Source organism: Sus scrofa, chromosome 3, assembly GCF_054392235.1.
Source record: "Sus scrofa isolate SSC_HxYL_T2T_F1_AM1 chromosome 3, Sscrofa_HxYL_maternal_Yorkshire_Landrace_v2.0, whole genome shotgun sequence".
In the NCBI taxonomy this organism is placed as follows: Eukaryota; Metazoa; Chordata; class Mammalia; order Artiodactyla; family Suidae; genus Sus; species Sus scrofa.
In genome coordinates, this window is record NC_139385.1 from 6,896,372 (window position 1) to 6,917,052 (window position 20,681).

At 45.8% G+C, this 20,681-nt stretch overlaps 1 protein-coding gene across 1 annotated transcript in view; it reads left to right on the top strand.

The window, feature by feature from the left end:
- LOC110259857 (cytochrome P450 3A29-like) overlaps positions 1-19,269 on the top strand; it is a 133,251-nt gene extending 113,982 nt beyond the window's left edge. The window contains exons 17-18 of the mRNA XM_085016564.1: positions 14,125-14,285; positions 17,521-19,269. The gene's annotated coding sequence lies outside the window, so the exon portion shown is untranslated. The remainder of the gene's footprint in view (positions 1-14,124; positions 14,286-17,520) is intronic.
- The last annotated feature ends 1,412 nt before the right edge of the window (positions 19,270-20,681 follow it).

Here is a 20,681-nt window from a genome sequence, read left to right on the forward strand (position 1 = left end):
CGGCGCCAGAGCCCCCGCAGGGCCCCTCTGCCCCTCGCTCCCGGGCCACCTCTCTGGGTTCAGGTCATGGTGGCAGTTGGTCTGGGCGAAGGCCAAGGAGGTTCCCAGGGACTCGCCTTTGGGTCCGTGGTGCCTCGGAGCCTGTGGGCCCGGGTGGCTCAGCCTCAGCTCTGAGATGGGGCAGGGTTCCGGCATCCCATCTGGGGTTCGATGCCTCGTGGTCCGGTGGGTGAGCCGAGGACTGGAGCGCCCGAGGGGCCGTCTGGGGCCTGAGTGCCCTTGGCTTGCTTGGAGGCCCAACCCGGGACGCAGGCGGGCTCTGCGTCTGGCCGGGAAGGCCTCTGGTGGGGGAGGCCGTGTGTCTTCGTCGAGAGGGGTGGGAGCTGGTGGGGCCGCCTGAGCCCGTGGCCGTGCTCTTCCTCCTGCCCTCAGAGCGCCGCATCCTCCTCCTGCCCTCGCCCCCCGAGCCGCTTCCTCCTCCGTGGGACCCCCGCGCCCAGGAGACTCCCTCCATCCAGGCCACGTGGGCAAGGCCTGGGAGGGCCTTCCTTCCAAGCTGGGGCCCAGGCTGAAGGGCGCTGATGGATTGCGAGGCGGCTCACTGGCTCCCTGGCCTTCGCCAGCAGGGTCTCTGGGTTCTTGGAGCTGGAGGGTGTTCGGGAGGGGTGAGTGCCCTGGACGAGGTGGAGGGAGTCCAGTGTCGCGCGTGGCGTGCCCTTCGGGGCGCCAAGGCGGAGAGGAGGAAGGCAATCCTCCAGACCCCAGCCCGGGGCCGGGGCCGGCGCAGACCTGGATTCCGAGGTGAGAGGCAGGGAAGGGGCTGGGAGCTGCAGTGAGAGCCTCTGTCCGCCAGACGGCGCCAGCGCGCCCGCCGAGCCCCTCTGCAGCTCCCTGGCCCCGTCTCCAGCCTCCCAAGACCAAGACGATGGCAGAGGCATCCACCGACCCGCGGGGAGGTGGCCGGAGCCCTCTGCGTGGGTACACGGAGCCTCTGAGCCCGCGGGGCCCTTTGCCCCACGCCAGGGAGGGGACGTCGTTCCGCCACCCCGGGTGGAAGGCTCTTCCTGCCTGGTCGAGCGAGGTGCCCCGTGCTTGGAGTTGGACCGCTGACGGAGGGCGGAGGGTTCTTGGCTTGGTTGGAGAGCCCCTTCTGGCCCAGAGACGGCTGGATTGCCTCTTGGGTGCGCTGCTTTCTCAAACCGGCCTGGCAGGGGTAGGCTTCTGGAATGCAGGGCTTCTCCTGTGGAGTGGTGTTCTTTTGTGTGTGTGTGGGGTTTTTTTGGTATTTCTTGGGTCGCTCCTATGGCATATGGATATTCCCAAGCTAGGAGTTGACCCGGTAGCCATAGCCGCTGGCATACACCACAGCTCACAGCAACGCTGGATCCTTAACCCACTGAGCAAGGTCAGGGATCGAACCTGCAACCTCATGGTTTCTAGTCAGATTCGTTAACCACTGAACTATGATGGGAGCTCCTCCGTCATATTGGTTCTTTAATAAATAATTTGTCTCAGTAATGGGTTATAGTAATCCATAGGAGCTGATGTTATTTGGCTCTTTTTGTTTTGTAGATAGCCTAGGATTTTTAATTCAGTTAATGTAAGGAATGCTATAGCCAGTAAAATGGGGTAATGAGTGAAAGAATGCTGAGTATAATCATATTCTTAGAAATGGACTTGAACCCTTGTGGGTAAAGGTTTTATGAAAATTTTATGAAATTGCTGGACTCTGCAAACCTTAAAAAGCCCTGCTCTACGGTAGGGTATGTATAAATTCATTGAATGTAATTATATTATTAGATTGAAGATATTTTGAAAATTAGACCTTATTTCTCTTGTCCTTTCATCCTGGGAGAAATCTATAGTGGATAGAAAGTGGCCAGGATTTCTCCAGTCTGAAATCAAATCATGCAGGACTTTACTGTTGAACAAGCAGGTCGTTAATAGCAGTTACACCATTGGGATGTCCTGATCCAGCTTTGACCTCGTTAACCCTACTGTTGAATTCTAGAATAGGACTGCACTGTGAGCCCTAAGGTTTATGCCCCATGGTCACCCCAACCAAAATTGTTAATCTATTAACAAGTATGTTATCCCTTACAGTTCAGCTATTGGAGTTTTAATTAATTAATTAAAATTGCATAGCATTTTCTTGTCTGACACGATTCTTGCCTCCTCTTGAGCAGGTCAATTTCACTGATTAAAAGGGACCTTAAAACTCTAGTTTGACCAGTCACACAATCCCTATTTAGAGAGAATATGAACATGTTACCTTTTCACACACAGGATATAGTGACCATTAAACAGATGTCCTTGGGCAGGCACTGCTTCTAACACCAGAAGGGCTCCAGGGTTTTTTGTTTTTTTTTTTTTTTAATAAAGAGGCAGGGTTTATGATCGGGTTTCTTTTTACTTTTTAAAAATCTTTTCTTACCTTTTTTTTTTTTTTTTTGTCTTTTCTAGAGCTGCTCCTGCGGCATATGGAGGTTCCCAGGCTAGGGGTCTAATCGGAGCTGTAGCCACCAGCCCACACCGGAGCCACAGCAACAGGGGATCCCAGCCATGTCTGCAACGTACAACCCCGCTCATGGAAACTCCGGATCCCTAACCCAATGAGCGAGGCCAGGGATCAAACCTTCAACCTCATGGTTCCTAGTCGGATTCATTAACCATTGAGCCATGCCGGGAACTCCTAAAATCTTTTCTTACATGCATACTTGTATTAACAGTGTTTGAATACATTAGGTATTAGTTGGGTTTATTTTATTGTTAACTATCACTGGGTTATCTGTTCTGATACAAGCTTATGCAAGGAGAAATATTTCTTGTCAGTCGTACCAACAGCATCTCTTCTATTAGTTAATAGATTAGTCCAGTAGTAAACTATTACGTGATGTATTTACTGTTGGAATTAAGATAAATGGTCAGCATTGAATGCTTTCTTAAGGGGTGGCTACTTTTAGTCAACTATGGCCTGTGCTTATTATCCAGAGAAGTTGTATCCTGTATCTACAAAGCATTTAGCATTTAGAAGAACATTTAAAATTACATTAAAACTTGTTTTTTTGTTTTGTTTTTGTTTGTTTGTTTAGGGATGCAGGTGTGGCATATGGAAGGTCCTAGCTAAGGGTTGAATTGGCAGGCCTATGCCACAGCCATATTATGCCAGATCCAAGCCATGATTGCAACCTATGCCACAGCTCACAGTAATGCCAGATCCTTAACCCACGAGCAAGGCCAGGGATCAAACCCGCATCTTCATGGATAATAGTAGGGTTCATAACACAGTGAGCCACAGTGGGAATTTCTAAAACTTAGGTGTTTTTAAGTCACATTTAAAATTGAATCAGGAGTTCCTATTGTGATGTTAGTGGAAATGAACCTGACAAAGATCCATGAGGATGTGGGTTTGATCCCTGGCCTCACTCAGCCATCTGGGGATCCAGTGTTTCCCTGAGCTGGGGTATAGGTTGCAGACACAGCTTGGATCCCATGTTGCTCTGGCGGTGGTGTAGGCTGGCAGTTGCAGCTCCGATTTGACCCCTAACCTGGGAACTTCCATATGCTACAGGTGTAGCCCTATAAACATGAGGGAAGAAAGGAAGAAAGGAGAAATGAAAAAAGAAAAGAAAGATACAGTAATTTAGTTGAACCAAAACTCTTTTGGATAGCCAGGCTTGTTAGTCTTGTCACCTGTAATAATTCTCACTGTTTAAATGAGTTTGTTTTGTAAATAGTTCAAAGTATCTCATCTGCTTTCAGGGACTTTAACTTATGTTCTCTTTGTTAAAATTTTCTATTTGAATCTATGCAAACTGTAACAGGGATACGTTTTTGGTGTTTTCAGTGCTTTTTTCATCACTCCCTTATAGTACTTTATTTATTTTATTTTTTTAATTTATTTTTTATTTATTTATTTTTTTTATTTTCCCACTGTACAGCAAGGGGATCAAGTTATCCTTACATGTATACATTCCATATGGTACTTTATAGCACCAGATTTAAATTTCTATCTTCTATACTTTAGATGTTGAATGAATGTTTAATTTGCTTATGAGTTGAATTTGGTGAGACATTGTGGCTCATTTTAGTTCACAGTATTTCTGTAGTATGAACTCTGATGGGTCTAAACTACATGGATTGTTAAGCTACATTTTGATTCATCTAAGCATGCTTTGCAATAGGCTCACTTCATTACAACCCATCCCCCCCTTTTTCTTTTTCTTTTTAGGGCTGAACCCTATGCTTAGGCCTAAATAAAAATAAATATAACAAATGTTTATAACATACATAACACTTGTATCTGTTAGGCTTAAACATGAGCCAGAGGTCCCAGTTTTTGTGTAAGCATCCCCAGGGTGGTTCCTATTTTCTCTTGTATATATAGGTGAAGGGGACAGCTCAGGGCAGGTAAAGCTAACTTAGGGCCTTTCATGAGATGGTTTTTCAGTTCAAGGAAAACCCGGTCATAATCAAGGGTTCCACTAGAAAGAGCAAAAGTCATTTCTTTTTCATTGTTCATACAAGGGCTTAGCAGTTAAGCCACAGCTGGAGATCCACATGCAGCAGCATCCAAACATCCCCAGGAAACCCCAGAGCTTCTTTCTCTTACTACCAGATGCCATCTGGCATCAGCTCTTTCCTCTCCCTGGAGAGTTCCTTGTGCCCCTCTTCTATAATGATCCCCAAATGTTCTTTTTTTCCTTTTTTTATTACTCAATGAATTATTACATTTGTCGTTGTACATGATCATCACAGTCCAATTTTATAGGATTTCCATCCCACAACCCCAGTGCATCCCCCCACTCCCCAAACTGTCTCCTTTGGAGACCATAAGTTTTTCAAAGTCCATGAGTATCTGTTCTGCAGAGAAGTTCATTCTGTTCTTTTTTCAGATTCCACATGTCAGTGAAAGCAGTTGATGTTGGTGTCTCATTGTATGGCATCTTCACTTAGCATGATAATTTCTAGGTCCATCCATGTTGCTAAAAATGCCAGTATTTTGTTCTTTTTAATGGCTGAGTAATATTCCATTGTGTATATGTATCAAGTCTTCTTGATCCACTCCACTGTCAATGGACACTGAGGTTGTTTCCATGTCTTGGCTATTGAAAAGAGTGCTGTAATCAACATCGGAGTACATGTGTCTTTGCGAGTCATGGTTTTCTCTGGATTGATGCCCAGGAGTGGGATTGCTGGGTCAAATGGTAATTCCATTTTTAGTTTTCTGAGGCATCTCCAAACTGTTTTCCACAGTGGTTTCACCAATTGACAATCCCACCCACAGTGTACTAGGGTTCCTTTTTCTCCACACTCTCTCCAGCACTTACTGTTTGTAGTGTTTTTGATGATGGCCATTCTGGCTGGTGTAAGGTGGTACCTCATAGTGTTTTTTGTTTTTTGTTTTTTTGTCTTTTGTTGTTGTTGTTGTTGTTGTTGCTATTTCTTGGGCCGCTCCCACGGCATATGGAGGTTCCCAGGCTAGGGGTCGAATCGGAGCTGCAGCCACCAGCCTACGCCAGAGCCACAGCAACGCGGGATCCAAGCCGCGTCTGCAACCTACACCACAGCTCACGGCAACGCCGGATCGTTAACCCACTGAGCAAGGGCAGGGACTGAACCCGCAACCTCATGGTTCCTAGTCGGATTCGTTAACCACTGCGCCACGACGGGAACTCCTCATAGTGGTTTTGATTTGCATTTCTCTAATGAGTGATGTTGAACATCTTTTCATGTGTTTTTTGGCCATCTGTATGTCTTCTTTGGAGAATTGTCTGTTTAGATCTTCTGCCCATGTTTTGATGGTTTGTTTTGTTTTGTTTTTGTATGGAGCTGCAGAAGGCGATTATAAATTTTGGAGATGAATCCCTTGTCAGTTGATTGATTTGCAAAGATTTTCTCCCATTCCGTGGGTTTTCTTTTTGTTTTGTTTAGGGTTTCCTTTGCTGTGCAGAAACTTTTAATTAAGTTCCATTTGTTTATTTTTGTTTTTCCTGTCATTACTCTTAAGAGGTGGATCTGAGAAGATGTTGCTGTCATTTATGTCAGAGAGTGTTTGGCCTATGTTTTCCTCTAAGAGTTTTATAGTGTCTGGTCTTATACCTAGGTCTTTAATCCACTTGGAGTTGATTTTTGTGTATGGTGTTAGGGAGTATTCTAATTTCATTCTTTTCCATGTGGCTGTCCAGTTTTCCCAGCACCACTTATTGAACAAGCTGTCCTTTCTCCATTGTATATTCTTGCCTCCTCTGTCATAGATTAGTTGGCTATAGGTGCGTGGGTTTAATTCTGGGCTTTCTATCTTGTTCCACTGATCTACATTTCTGTCTTTGTACTGAGCCCCAGGTGTTCTAACCAATGGAGGGAGATCTGGACTTTTTCTTTGAACCTGAATTCTCTCTCAGCCAGATGATTTAAGACAGTAACCACATCATGGTCCGAAAGCTCTTTGGTGGGGCTGGCAACTGAGATGTCATCCTCATGTTGGAGAACAGATCGTCCCTCGTTCTGACTCAGTGTCCTAGGTCATCAGCTAAAACCTTTCCCAAAGGGGTAGGGGAGATTTTCAATCCCTGGGGCAGAACCTCCAGTACTACTGTGCTTTGCTAAAGCTGTCTAGGCTCCTGCCATTCAAGTGCAAAAAGTGTCCTGAGATTCTGGGGCTGGGGGCACACAAAAGAAAGCCTCTTTTAAGTCTAACACTGAGTAACAGGTCCTCTCAGGGTTTAGGGTAGAGAGTAGTGTGTTTGGACACAGGATGAATCTCCTTCATAGCTTCACTCATGACTCAGAGGTCCCGACCCAGCCATTGTTTCCCATTTGTCTCATTCGCCAGCAGAATAGGAGTGGTACAAAGGGACTAGCAGGGTTTAAGCCCCCACTTTTTTGTGTGATTATGGCCAGTTCACATCTTGACGATCGTGGGCAGCCTAATTTACCCCCCCAAGGTTAATTAGGCTGTGATTCTTGGCAGAGCAGTGGCACTAGAGCTACAGAATGGATGGGAGTCTTAAGTGTTTCACTGGTAAGATAAATTGTAGCTCCCAACTGTAGAGTAAGTATTTTCCTTCTAGGGGGGTTGGGCATTCCAACACATAAAGAGTGAGATAACATTCTTCCTTCCAAATTGTACTCAAGGGACGCTTGAGAATTACATTCCTGTGGCTTCCTTCCACTCCCATTACCAAACATTTATCTTTGGTCATTGTACCTTGTCAGGTGTTCAAGACTGAGTAGGTGGCCCCTGTGTTGCCTAGAGAGTAAATCCTTTTGCCCCCCACAGTCAGGGTCAGCTAAGGCTCCTCCAAGGTACATCTGGGCCCCTTCCAGTCTTTTTCTTCTTTCATGTGTGCAGCAAACAAGGCTATGACATTGATGAACTGACCTGGGTTTCAAAGACCTCACTCAGAGTAGAGACAAGGACCCAGAGCCAATCAGTGTGCACACTGCATGAAGGAGGGCTCCTGGGAGGGAGAATGCCCCAAACATCTTAAAGGAAGCTAAGGGGCCTTCCTTCAGTCCTTTGTGTTGGTTCTTCCAGGTGCACAGATCTGAGGTAGTAAAGGATACATGTGAGGTGGTTAGTCTTCCCTCTCCATTGGGGGCCTCTTGAAGGGGGAATAGCCTATTGATTCCAGAGAGCTGGTATGGAATGCCAGTATGGGTGTGCATTGGACTAGTCCTGAAGGAGGCATGCCAAGATGTGGAGGAGGGAGAGACGGGAAGGGGAGTGTGGGCAGCAGGTAGGATGGTGGTGAAATGGAGAGAGTAGAAGGCATCACAGAATGAGGAGAGGTAGGGGTAGATGACTCAGGAGTCTTGGGTGAACTGCCAGAAGGGGAAGCAGCGACTCACGGCAGAGAGAAAATGAAGAGGATCCTCAGGATGAGTTTCCAATACAAAGAGACAGAGATGGGAAATAATCTCACATTTTTTTGGAGTCCCTTTGTTTGGAAAAGCACTATGAAAAAATTGAATATAAGGGTTCTTGTCCTATTTTGTTCAAATGCTAGCAATAGAGGTGCAAATGAAAATGCTATTATAATTGAGAGAGCTATTATTTGGTTAACTTTTGCCATCTACAAATGTATACTGTGGCCGTGTGATGTAAAAGAAAATAAGCTGTTTGGTAGGAGGTGGTCATTTTCCCTTATGGAGGATGAACCTTAGTGGTGATTTTGCCAGGATAGAGGCTTGATTATTCCTACCAGGGAGACCTCATGTCTAGTCTGTTTCCACCTCCTCTCATATGGACTCCTCCTAGGGCTGGTGGTGATGCAGCACCCACAAAATCTAGCCCACATCAAGTGTTCTAGGTGCTCTAACAGAAACATGAACCAGTATTTGTGAGGGATGGGAGGGGACATGCTATCTAAGAGAAACTTAGTTTTTAAATGCCCTCTAAGGTCAGTGATTCATTGTTCCAAGACCCACTATGAAGCTGTAGGTGATAGCTGATCTAGGCAGGTGCTTTTCAGCAAGGAGTGCCTGGATATGGGGGAAAGGGGGAGTGGGAAATAATGATTCTCCAGCCAAATCAATTACTCAGAGAGCCTCTCTGGCAGTCAAGGAGACTTGCTCAAAAAGGATTTGTTCATGCTCAGTGACAGGTAATCAGTCAGGGAAGCTTGGCTTGTGTTCAGTTCTCTGAACCCTCAGCTACAGGACCCCAAGGACTTTGAATGGCTTAGAGGTCCTTTTCTTCTCACCCAGCTGGTAAAGTGACTTTTCTGAAATCCAGGAAAAAAGGGGGTGGGACTGGCGGACGTGAACCTTGACGGTTGAGTGTGTGAAGTGAATAGAATTTTGGTTGCCAGGTGGTGCTAATCCTTGTGCTTTTCCTCAGGAGAGCTCTCCCCACTCTTCCTTCTTCCTTTTCCATCTGAGCCTCTTCCTCCTGGACCAACCACTGTTAGTGGGACATATCTAAAGCCAGGTAGGTCACCTGGTTCAAGGCGGATGAGTGATTTCATCAGATCCAGGGGACTTAAACGCTAAGGTGTCTGACTAGTTTAAAGTTGTGTGGTGTGATAGAGAGGGGTGAATATGCTGAGAGACTTTTATTTTTAGGCAGAGCCCTCAACGTGAAGAAGTTCCTAGGTCAGGGACCCAACCAGAGGCACAGCATTGACAGTGCTGGATCCTTAACCTGCTGACTCATAAGGGAACTCTTGCCCTGGGAGATTTTGACAGAGAAATATCTGCCTCTGTAGAGCACTTCCTTCTGCATAGAGAGAGGAAAGGAAGGAAATCAAGATAGCTGGTACTTAAGGCCAGTGCAGCCCCCTGGGCAGTAGAGGGAGGCAAGAAGAAAGGATGGGAGTAGGTTTTAGAGGTGACAGCAGCGAGAGGTTCCAGAACACAAGCAGTGCCCATCTGCAGCTCCCTGGCCACACCTCCATGCTCAGAGATGTGTTTGGAGATGTATGACTGAACTCCTCAGAGAGGAGGGGTTGGTTACAAGCTGACACTGACTCTCTGGTCCAAACTGCTGTGGCTAATAGAGCATACATTGTTGTGCCTTCACATCTATGGGACCCTTCCAACCTGGTCGTGGGTCCCAATGGCCAGACGATTTGACAGGGTGTCTGAGGTCTGAGTGCCTTTTGATTCCCCAGACGCAAAACTCTGGACTCAGAAATACCTGGCTTGAATCTTAAGCATTCAGCTTTTCAGAATCAGGCTTGCATGTGGGTTGGCATCTGGAAAGCTGGGATGATGGACATCAAGGGAGTGTGTAAAAGTGGTGGTCCTTTGGAGGATCCCTGTAAACTCTCACTGTGGAGTTCTCTCCAAAAGTTCTTATTCTTTTTCCAGTGGGCCTTCTCCTGTCATTAACCCCCGATGGAAGAACCTTACTTAAAACCAGGTCATGTAGTGTAAGGGAGGAGGATTAATTTCAAGTCAATAACCTGACTTGAAGTAAGTTTGGCTGATTGATTTAGAGTAGTGATGTCGGGTAAGAAACAGTGAGTGCCATAGGAGATTTTGAAAGAGAAATACCCTCTTTGGTAAGGCAATGCATTGTGCTTAAATGGAAAAATTAAGTAAATTAGGCTGACAGGTGCTCAAGTCCAGTGTGGAGACAGAACTTGGGTAGGGAGGCAGAAGAAAAAGCTCTGAGTTGTGATTAGATGACATGGGAACTGGAGAATGCCAGAGCACTGGCAGAGCCCAGTGGCTGCTGGTATTGGTATGTCGCAGCTCTGATGTGGAGTTCGAGATGTGGGTGGTTGATACCCCAGAACATGCCCAGAGGAGAGATAGGTTACCAGTGACCTCTGACTCTCCAGTCTAAATTATCTCACCTGATAGAAGGGACATAGTTCTGCCTTCACATCTGTGGGTTGCTTTTGGAGAGCAGGGGTAGCCAAAAGTCCAGACATCTGGACAGGCTGTCCAAGGTTCTGACTGACTTTGAATCCTGCACAGGCAGAAAGCTGAACCCAAAAGTTATTAGTTTGGTTATAGGGCATGCAGTGTTCCAGGATCAGCCTTGCTTGGTGATGGCATCTTTAGAGCTAGGTTGCTGCATATGAATGCAGAGTGTAAAAGCTGATATCCTTTGGTCATCTTGAGGATTCTCTGAAGAGTTTCCTATTTTTCTCCCATCTGAGACTCTCCATTTTTCGTGTACCACTGAAGGAAAATCCTACCTAAAGTCACATCACTTAAAATATGGGGAGGAGAGAAAGCAGGGATATTTCAAGCAGGTTAACTGCCTAGAAGTGTGTTTGGCTGATTGAATTAAAGGAGTGCTGACAGGGCACAATGAGGGATACGGGAGAATTTGAGAGAGAAAACCACACTCCGTAAGGCATTTGATTTTTCTTTTTCTTTCTTTTTCTTTTTTCTTTTCTTTTTTTTTTTTTTTTTTGAGAGAGAGAGGGGGACCAAATCAGGCTCACAGGTGCTCAAGAGGAAGGCAGAGAGAACTGGGTGGGACCAGGAGTCAGAAGGATGGGATCCCAGTTGTTGGTAGAGGTAATGGCTGGTAGAGGAGGAAGAGCCCTGACATGATCAGCTGCTGCTTGAGGTTGCCCCTTCTGGGTTCAGAGATAGGGTAGAGATGGCACTGGCGGAATCCCAAGTACGTGTCCAGTGAGGAAAGTTGAGTTACAGGTTGCTTCCAACTCTCAGGTCCAAAAGGCCTCTACTGAGACTGGGTACAGTTCTTCCTTCACATGACTGGCGGTCATTTCCATCCATACTGGTGGCAGAGCCCCAAGACCAGAGGGTTTGACAGGTTGTCTCGGGTATGAATGCCCGTGGATTCTCCAGCAGTGTAACCATGAATCCCAAAGCATTTGGTTGACATCTTGGGCATGCATTTTTCAAGAATCATGCTTTTGTTGGGTGTGGCATCAGGAAAGCAGTGCTTGTGGACCTGAGTGGAGTGTGTAGAAGCGGTGACTTTGTCCGGTCAGGCTGAGCTCATCACTGAGATCTGTCTCTGAAATTTCTCCCCAGGGTGGCTTTTCCAGCTGAGGCCATGCCTCCTGAGAGTCACCCCTGAGGAAAGAACATTAGCTGGAAGGAGGTCACAGGTATTAAGGTGGGCAGATGAATTTCCACATTGTTAGCCAACTCGAAGGGAGGAGGAGTGGGTTCGGCTAATGCACGTTCAGACAAGAGGATGAGGTGGCCTTGAGGGAGAAATACCCCTCTGAGTACACAAGCCCATGGTGGTAGGTGGCGTGAGAGTAGGATGGAAATGAGCTGTCAGGGGCACAAACGCAGTGAGTCCATTCCTGCATTTGACCAGGAGGTAGGAGGAAAGGCTCTGAGTTGTTATTAGAGAGATTGGCCCCCAGAGGGCGCCAGAGAACAGGCAGGGCCCAGCAGCTTCTTTGGATTGGCATATCCCAGCCCCAAACAAGGTTCGAGATGGGGTTGGTGGTTTCCCCAGGATGTGCCTAGCGAGGAGGGATAGGGTACAGGTCTCCCTGACTCCAGTCTCAATGACCTCACCTGAGCGAAAGATCATGGTGCTGCCTGCACTCACTTCTTTGGGTCACTTTAAGATACCTCGGGTAGCCCACAATCCAGGCAGCTGGACAGGTTGTCAAGAGTCCTGACTTTGAATTCTGCACAGGTGGACATCTGAACCCCATAGTAGTTGGCTTGCATGCTGGGCATGCAAAGTTCCCACATCAGCCTTGTCCAGTGTTTGGCATGTGGAGATCTGGGCTGGTGGTCTTGGATGGAGAATGTATAGAAGACCTTCCTTGGAGTATCTGTCATGGCACAGTGGTAGCAAATCTGACTAGCATCCATGAGGATGTGTGTTCGATTCCTAGCCTCACACAGTGGGTTAAGGATCCAGCCTTGCTGTGAGCTGTGGTGGAGGTCGCAAGCACGCCTTGGATCTGGCATTGCTGTGGTTGGGAGGAACCAGCAGCGACAGCTCCAATATGACCCCTATCCTGGGAACTTCCATATGCTATGTGTGTGGCCCCCCAAAAGCCAAAAACAACAACAGCAAAAAACATAACTTCCTTAGTGGGCAGGTGGCGTGCATTTCAGAGACTTCTCTCATTTGGCTTCCCTGAAAAGTTCCTTCTTTTCCTTCCATTTGAGCCTTTCCCTCCTTCCATTCATCCCTGGGGAAAAAAATCTGACCTCAGCACAAGTCATATCAATTAAGATGGGAGCTGATTAATTTAAATCCAGTTGCCTGATTTGGAGTTGTTTCTGCTCATGACTCAAGAGGTGTGGTGAAGGATAGGGAGGAGTGAGTGCCATGGCTGACTTGGAGGTATTAAATCAGCTCTCAGGTTCACAATCCCAGGGGAATCCATGGATTTTGTTCAGGAGGCAAGAGGAAGGGCTCTGAATTGTTATTAGAGAGAATGACCACGAGAGGGTGCAAGAAGTGAGGTCTAAGCCCAGGAGCTGCTTGGTCTGGGCATTTCCAGGCTCAGAGATGGGGTTGGAGATGGTGCTGGTGGAAGCACAAGGATGTGACCCAAAAGAAAAGGGGAGTTACAGGTTGCTTCCAACTCTCAGGTCCAAAATGCCTCTACTGAGACTGGGTACACAGTTCTTCCTTCACATGACTGGGGGTCATTTCCATCCATACTCGTGGCAGAGCCCCAAGACCAGAGGGTTTGACAGGTTGTCTGGGGTATGAATGCCCGTGGATTCTCCAGCAGTGTAACCATGAATCCCAAAGCATTTGGTTGACATCTTGGGCATGCATTTTTCAAGAATCATGCTTTTGTTGGGTGTGGCATCAGGAAAGCAGTGCTTGTGGACCTTAGGTCCATGTGTAAGAAGTGATTTCGGCTTGCCAGGCTGTGCTCATTACTGGGATCTATCTCTGAAAATTCTCCCCAGAGCAGCTTTTACATTTTCAAGTTGAGGCCATGCTTCTTGTCATTCACCCCTAAGGAAAGAACATTAGCTGGAAGGAGGTCACGTGTATTAAGGTGGGCAGATGAATTTCCATGTGGGTAGATGCCTTGAACTGAGGAGGAAAGGGATTGAATAATGCACATTTGATCAAGAGGATGGAGTGTCCTGGGAGGCTTTGAGACAGAAATGCCACCCTCTTTTAGGAGGCACATGGGGGTACATACACTGAGAGTAGGATGGAAATCAGCTGTCAGGGGCACAGACCCAGTGCAGCCCATCCCTGGGTTTGATCAGGCAGTAGGAGGAAAGGCTCTGAGTTGTTATTAGAGAGATTGGCTACCAGAGGGCGCTAGAGAACAGGCACAGCCTCGCAGCTACTTTGTACTGGCATATCTAGCTTTTAAATGGGGTTCTAGATTGGGTTATGGGTTTCCCCAGGCCATGGCTAGTGAGGAGGGTAGGTCTCCCTGACTCTCCAGTCTGCCTCACCTGATAGAGATAGAATTGCTCTGTCTTCACTCACTTCTTTGGGTTGCTTTCAGACAGCTGGCTTACCCCCACAATCCAGGCAAATGGACAGGTTGTCAAGCCTTCTGACACCCTTTGGATTCTGCAGTGGCATACAAATGAACCCAAAGCAGTTGGCTTGGATATTTGGCATGCAGTGTTCCAGCAACTGTACCCTCCCCTGCAAGCCACTTTGTTGTTCACATAATTGTGCAGTAAGGATTTGTAGGAAAAAAAAATAAAGCTGGAATTTGTTTACAGCCAGTGCAATCCTGGTGAGCTCCTGTGGGAAACAGAAGAAATGGCTGAGAGTTGTTTTCAGAGGAGAAGACAGCCTTTGGTTTATGAGAATCAGGACTCTGGACCTACAAATATCTGTCTTTTCCAGCCTCCAACCTGTTTCACAAGGAGAAGATGCTAAGGTAAGTCTCATGAATGAAAGCAAGCTGACTGATTTAAGGAAGGCTCTCAAGTCCCTGGAGTCCAAGGGAGACATACTGTTTTAATGTATTGGGTGTAGGAGGTTGAGGTGAGTGCTCTGGGAGAGCTTAGGAGAGAAATAACCCTATCTGCAAACCAAGGTTTTGTGCTTAAAAGTTTGAAGGAAGGTCATGCTTGCAGGTGGCAGTACAGTCCTGCTGAAGGAATAAAGAAGGGTTAAGGGTTGTTGTTGGAGGGGGTGTCCACTAGATGGAGCCAGAGCACCACCAGAGAGGGAGGACCTCTTCAGCTCCCTGGCTTGCGCCTCCAGGCTCAAAAATTGGATTGGAGATGGCAGAGTGGAATCTGCAGGATGTGCTCAGAGTGTTGGGGTTAATTCCAGGGCACTTCTAATTCTCTGTCCTAAGTCACATCACCCCAGGAAGGGGAAATATGTGTGCCTTCAGCCTCTGATGGGCATTTTCAGCCTTGTCCAATGGCCCAGGTGACAGAGTTTGACTGTTCCTCTAAGGTCATATTGCCCTTTGTGTCTCAAGTGATAGGACTCTAGAGCCAAAACATCTGTCTTCAGTTTGGGGCTTGCAGTTTTCAAGCTTCCAGCCTCTGTAATGTTCTCATGTGAAAAAAGGGCTGGTGGTCAGAAATGGAGCACATACAAAAATGTGATATTTTCTTGGGTGGCTCTGGGAACTCTTGTGCTTTTTCTCTCAAGAGTTGTACAAAAAGTTCATTCTTCCACTTCCATCTCAGCTTATTTTTCCTGTCTCCAACTTCTGTTTCATGGAGTAGACCTAGAGGTAGGTGTTGTGGATTAAGGCAGGGTGATTTCAACTACAGAAGGCTCTCATGAACCAGTGGGTGGAGGGGAAGAGTGACTTGATGCATTGGGGTGAGTTAGGCTGGAGGGAGTCCTCTGGGAGACGTTGAGACAGAAATGCCCCAGCCTGCAAAGCACGTCATGGTGCTTAAGTGGTGAGAAGGAACGACATTAAGAGGGCCGGTGTCTAAGGCCAGCACAGTCAGGGGCTGTGGAGGGAATAGGAGGATGGGTGAGGAGTTGTAGTTAGGGCGGTGGCCGCCAGATGGCAGAAGAGCCCATCTGCAGCTTCCTGTCCAAACCTCCAGACTCAGAGATGGGTTTGAAGTTGGGTTGATTAATATCCCCAGGACGTGCCTAGAGTGTTGGGGTTAATCCCAGGGCAGCTCTGACACTCCCTATTCACCTCACCTTTAGAAGGGGAAGTACATGTGCCTTCAGCCTCTGGTAGGTATTTCCAGGCTAGTCTGGTTGCCCGGGGACAGAAAGTTTGACAGGTTCTCTCATGTTTGATTGCCCTTTGTTTCTTGAGAGGCAGGACGTGGGACCTACAAATATCTGTCTTGAATCCTGGTCTTGCAAACTTTAAGCCTGCAGCTTATGTGAAGTTGTCACGTACAAAAAAACAGGTTGGTGGTTGTGAATGGAGCATGGGAAAGGAGTGTTTTTTGGTGGGCTACTGTGCCAATCTCTGCTTTTTCTCTCAGAGCTATTACCAAAACTCCTTCTTGCCTATCCATCTGAGCCTCTCTTTCCTGTCTCTGGCCCCCATTTCAGGGAGCAGACCTGAAGGCATTTCTCATGAACTGAGGCAGGGTGATTGATTTAAAGAATGCACCCAAGACCCAGTGGGTGGGGAGTCAGAGGGTTTTACTGTATCGGGCTGGGCTACATTGGTGTGAGCACTCTGGGAGACTTTGAGAGGGAAAGAGTCCCCTCTGCAGGGCTCTGTGTTGGGCTTAGAGAGGGAGGAGGAACAGCATCAAGCGGGCAGGGGTCTAAGGCCAGTACAACCCCAGAGGCTGTTGAGGGAAACAGGAGCAAGGGCTGAGAGTTCCTGTTGTTGGAAATTACAATAACTTTGGCTCGGGTCATCAGTGTCAGAAAATGAGACACGTGGACAAGGAGAAATCTTGACAAGACTCTTTCCTCCTGCAGAAGGGCACGGGAGCTCCAAAAAGTGCATGTGCTGAACAAACGACCCTCCCCTATTTACCCCTAAGGCAGGTGATACACCTGTCCCCTTCCCATGGGTCAAGTCAGGGTGCACATTCTTCCCGGTTGGCTAATTTGAAACAAATTGTTCCTGGGAGAAGAGGGAAAGGAGAGGGGTTGGGGTTGGGGGAAGCTGAAACCAGAGCAAAATGGAGTCGCCAAGATTTCCTTTGACAGAAAAGACATTATGTTACTTTCCACAATTCCCTCCTTTCGTTTTTTATCAAATATTCTTTTCTTCAACCTCTTTGAACATGGTTTGGCTCTCATGTTTTATTGTGTCCATCAGGAGTATATTGGGCTTGGTGGGGAGGGGGGTCCCAGTTGCTTTGTTAGGGCAGTTTCTAATAATTTTCGAGTCAGTCCCCTGGCACAAGGAATTATATAACATGCAACTAAGACAAGACACTAACTACAGCAATTTGAAGGGTAAAGATTTAGTCCATTTCTTTTCTTTTTAAACCATTTTTCTAAAAGGTCTGTGAAGGGGTCACTAATACCAGAATTCTCTGAAAGCTCATCTGCTAAGGTTATTAATCTGCATAGGGCTTGGTGATGGTGCTGTCTGGGGCAGTGTTGTTGGGAATGAATGTGCAGTACTGGATATCAATCATTACACGGACTCCTCCACCCTTTTCTGCTGGGGTCATGTCTAAAGCAAGTCTATTTTCCCATGCCAGTTGACTAGTTGGCCCTAGCTGTTCAGCTATTCTTTAATGGCATCTCTAGTGTAATTAATGAATGTTTGTTGATTGTAAAAGATGTAGTTTATCCAATCAACATTTTTGTTTATGGTTGACCACCAAAAGAGAGCAGATTCAAACACGGCAGCTACCTGATTTCTTGTCTTAAATTTGTTTGGAACACCTATTGCGTCAATATAGACCTGGGGGGTCAAAGGACCCCCCCCCACCCCCGTGGGGGTGATGTCTCATTTTCTCAGGATTGGCTGGGTTGAGATTGGGGCCTAAATGCCAGGGTGAAAGGGATGGCCAATTGCACCAAAGCACAGGTGTCACTTTGACATTCCGGAAGGATGCCCATTGGTGGACTCCCACACGACCACCAGACATCTGCCTGGGGCACTTGGAACTGGGATTTATTGTGGGGGTGATGTAGGACCAGCTTTCACTGCACCTGGTCAGGTTGCCTAAGAAAGTTGCCTTTGCCTCTTGTCATTTTAGACATGAGGAGACGTTGACGTTTTCATTTGGCTGCTGAAGAGTCCTCGGGGGCTGACCTGCAGGGAAGAGCAGTGACAAAGTCTGACTGGACTCATTATTTCAAGCTGTTTTGTCCTGGAAGAGGGTCACCACACATTCAAGACCCTGTGGGTCCAATGACCATCCCAGAGGAAAGGGAACCAGTGGGCCTGCGGTCTCCCTGTGACACAGGTACAACAGCTGTTTTTGTCTAGTGTGTCCACAGAATATTTTATCCATTTTACTCAGCATTTGTGTCCCCATATCCTGTTTTTATACTCACAGTCAGCCTTCCTCTGAAGGTGAGCTTTTTTGGTTTCCTTTAGTTAATAGGGCAGTGGCGGCTATTGATGGACTGTATGTACTCAGCCATTCTCTGGTGACAGGGTCTGGGAGGCAGGAAAGGAAGGCCACCAGCTGGTGGCTTTCCCATATTGCTGTGTGAGAACCCCTAGAGCCATCTCCCAGCCCATGCTTATAAATAAAAGTTTTTTTTTAAAGGATGGTAGAGCCGGAAGAGGGGTACCTGTCAGCGCCTCTCTTAAATCCCTAAATTGTTGTACCTCCTCCAGGCTCCAAAGTAAGGCATTGGGGTCTTCCTCTATAAGCTTGGAAATAGTCTTTTTAATTTATGTCCTTCTTAGTCTACATAGTCCCCTTGTTGTAGGTTTTGGGGCATCTGATTTTTTATCCAAAAATAGATTCCTGAGATAAACTTTAGAAACAAGCTTAGAATGTTCTTTTAGAAGCTCAGTTAAACTTTGCAGCAATATGACATCATAGCAAAGAACTATCTAGGAAGTAACTCTTAGTGATACTGACCACAATTAAAAGAATGAGATTAACAGATTTAGTAAATTTTCATTGAAATGTCTCTTTCTCTCTAACATTACTTTCATTTTTATCAAATATTAGCCAAACCAAGACTAATTTATTTGCCAATTAAGTCTGGTGTCAACAACCTTGGCCTAATGATTTATGTGAATAAAATTGATCATATAGTTTTTTTTTAATTGGCTTTGTTAGAACTTTATGGGGAATCAAAGCTTTTAAAAAGCACCTCAGGGCTAGGAAAGTCATGCCAAGGGTTTCTCTTAAAGATTTTTATCTTAAAGATCTCAGTGAATTCCTTCCCTTAAAAAAAAAAAAACCCCAGATATCTTGAGGTTTTTACAGGCAACATACAAGGTGGCCTTCCTAATTGTCTGATAAAGCTTCTGAAAACCTGAGAGTTTTCATTCTCTGAAGAAATCAGATAGGGAAGAGAGAAATATTTCAGTTCTGTTTGCAAAGATGTAATTTACCAAATTGCTTGTTGGGGAGAATTTCTTTATACCTGTAAAACACAGATTAAAAGCCAGTATTATTTTAAATAGAAACCATAAAGTTATAACCATATTCAGCAGTTCACACAGTCCAATGTCGCCAATCCTTTTTGTTTAACTGTTTATGAAATCATCAATTTCTCTTTTAGAAATATTTTTCTATATTTTTTACTCAGCTCCCCATTAAGGCCTGGAAGTTAGAAAGTTGTATTTCTTTCAAAAAAGTTCTTTCTATAGATCTTTTAGAAAAGGAAATATTTTTGCAAAGGAATCAGAGTAAAGCTATTAACTAACAAACAGTGACAAAAGACTTCAGGCACATTTTAAATCTGATTGCAATGCAAATTGACAATGAAACTTGGTAACTGTAGTGACAGAACAGTTTGAAATAACTAGAAAAAGAAAATAATTATCAGAGTTTCCATCGTGGCACAGTGGTTAACGAATCTGACTAGGAACCATGAGGTTGTGGGTTCGATCCCTGGCCTTGTCAGTGGGTTAAGGATCCGGTGTTGCTGTGAGCTGTGGTGTAGGTTGCAGACGCGGCTCAGATCCCACGTTGCTGTGGCTCTGGCATAGGCTGGTGGCTACAGCTCTGATTAGACCCCTAGCCTGGGAACCTCCATATGCCATGGGAGTAGCCCGAGAAATGACAAAAAGACCAAAAAAAAAAAAAAAAAGGAAAGAAAAATAGAAGAATTATAACATAGTACCAGTCTATATCCAAATTTCATGACGTGTAAAAGTTCTAGACTATCTATATTAGAACATCTATGTATCTCTATAATCTGAGGTTTATCACTTATTTGATAATACTCTATGTATTTTAATATTTCAAATAATTTTAGTAAAGTTAACTGTTTTTTTTAATGCCTCAAGGATCCCATGAAACATTTTAAAGTTAGCTGAGTTAAAAGCACTTTAATTAGAATTTGACAGTGTTTATAAATCATTGTTTTTTTAATTTGGTCAGATAGAATCATAGGTCGCTGTGGATAGTACTTCTTAATCAAAGTTACAAGAGATCTCAAAAGCACATACAGCAGACCACTTAAAAGAACATTATATAATCTGTTATCAAAGTAGCATTCCAAGGAAACTTTGGTTTTGTTTTTTTTAACAAAGAAAAGCCAAGTTAAAGTTTTGTACCAGCTTATTTTAAAATTAATTTACTCAATTAAACTTACTTTAAACTGAGTTCTGACATTGTATAACCTTTCTCCCAATGCCTACTTCCCACACACCTTCCAGCACTTTCTCTATCCATTAGTTTGTCCCCCATTTTCCATTTAAAACAAGCTCGAAGACTCTTCTTTTCCCTTGATAAAACAGAATTCCATTCCTCATTCCTTCTCACATATACTTTCTACCTCTGTCTTAGTAAGTTCTCTAATAGTTTATCTTTCCAATCGTTTATTTTATATAGATGTATTTATTTATTTTTACTTATTCTTTTGAGGGCTGCACCGCAGCACATGGAGGTTCCCAGGCCAGGGGTCCAATAGGAGCTGCAGCTGCCGGCCTACGCCACAGCCACAGTGATGTGGGATCTGAGCTGTGTCTGCAACTTATACCACTGCTCACAGCAACACCAGATCCTTAACCCACTGAGAGAGGCCAGGGACAAAACCTGCAACCTCATGGTTCCTAGTCGGATTCGTTTCTACTGCACCATGATGGGAACTCCTGACATTGTTTTAACTCTTGCCTAAGTCTGGAATATCCCTGCCATGTCCTTTGGACTTGCTGAGGTGGTGGGCTTTGATCCCAAAGGCCAGGGCAGCAGGCTTGTGCCTGCAGCCTAACCCTCCCATTCTG